The sequence below is a fragment of the Nannospalax galili genome, unplaced genomic scaffold, assembly GCF_000622305.1.
Source record: "Nannospalax galili isolate Female #2095 unplaced genomic scaffold, S.galili_v1.0 scaffold1611, whole genome shotgun sequence".
In the NCBI taxonomy this organism is placed as follows: domain Eukaryota; kingdom Metazoa; phylum Chordata; class Mammalia; order Rodentia; family Spalacidae; genus Nannospalax; species Nannospalax galili.
In genome coordinates this window covers 164,174-165,740 of record NW_008329147.1, presented here as the reverse complement: position 1 = coordinate 165,740, position 1,567 = coordinate 164,174, and positions in this window count along the sequence as shown.

Below are 1,567 nucleotides of genomic sequence, written 5' to 3'. Positions count from 1 at the left end.
ACGTTCCTCGTAGCTTCCATGCACTCTTCATGAGTTGCTGTAGCCAGCAACAAGTCATCCACATACTGCAGCAGAGTCACATGGGGGTGACTTTTGTGGAAGGGCTCCAGATCTTGGCTTAGTGCCTCATTGAACAAGGTGGGAGAGTTCTTAAAGCCTTGTGGCAGTCTGGTCCAGGTGAGCTGCCCTGTCTTTCCCCCTCCTGGTTCTTTCCACTCAAAGGCAAGCAAGGGCTGACTGACTTCATGGAGAGGGACGCTGAAGAAAGCATCCTTCAAGTCTAGGGTGGTATACCACACATGGGACAGTGGCAGGTGGCTAAGTAGAGTGTATGGATTGGGCACCGTGGGGTGAATGTCCTCTACTCTTTCATTTACCCTTCTCAAATCCTTCACCGGTCTGTAATCTCCACTGCCAGGCTTCCTCACAGGAAGCAGGGGTGTATTCCATGCTGACTGGCAAGGTTTAAGGATTTTTACTTCTAGCAGTCTATGGATGTGAGGCGCTATTCCCTTCCTAGCCTCTTCTGGCATCGTGTACTGCCAGACCCGAATGGGCAGAGCCGTGGCTTTGAGTTGGACCACAACTGGGGGCAGGTGCTTAGCGAGGCCGACTCCTCCGGTTTCGGCCCAGGTGGAAGGGAACTCTTGCAACCAGGAGCTCATGTCTCCCTGGCTCCCCTTTTCTAGGGTCGCCGGGAATAGGCGATATTCATCAGCCAGAGATAGAGACAACACATGTACTGGCTGCAGGGGCTGTCCTTCTGCAGGGGCTGTCCTTCTGAGTCCATGACTTTTATCTCTTTAGGCTCAAATCAGATACGTGCTCTGATCTTGGTAAGTAAGTCTCTACCCAGCAAAGCTGCGGGACTCTCGTGACTTTTATCCCTTTAGGCTCAAAATGGATATGTGCCCCGATCTTGGTGAGCAAGTCTCTATCCAGCAAAGGTGCAGGACTCTCAGGCACGACCAGGAAGGAGTGGGAAACCTGATGCTTTCCCAAGTCCACTTTCCTGTTGGTGGTCCAGGCGCACCTCTTAGTTCCTGTAGCTCCTTGGACTATGCTTGTGCATCCTGGTTTTAGAGGACTGCGAGCTTGATTGAGAACTGAATACTGTGCTCCAGTATCTACCATGAAGCCGGTGAGAGTCCCCTCCATGCACAGAGTTACCCAAGACTCGGGGAGGGGTGCCGAGTCCCGTCCCCATCAGTTTCCATCTCCCAGGTGGAGGGTTCTGATAGGGCTCCCTCCTCCTTGTCTTCCTCTTCTTTGTGGGCACGCTCTCTTACAATGCCCATATCTTTTGCACAGGGCGCACTGTTCCCACCCTAGTTTAGGTGGGCGGGGTCCTCCCCTCTGAAGTGGCTCAGGGCTCCCTTTCACTCCGGCCAGGAATATTCTGGCCATCTCCTCCCTCTGCTTCTTGTTCTCTTTTCTTTGAAATTCTCTGTCTTCTTTCCTAATTTTATCCTGCATCTCCAGTTCCTCCTTCCTTAGCCTCTCCTCCCTGTCCTCCGGAGACTCCCTTGCATTAAAGACCTTCTCTGCTTGTTGCAGCATCTCTCTA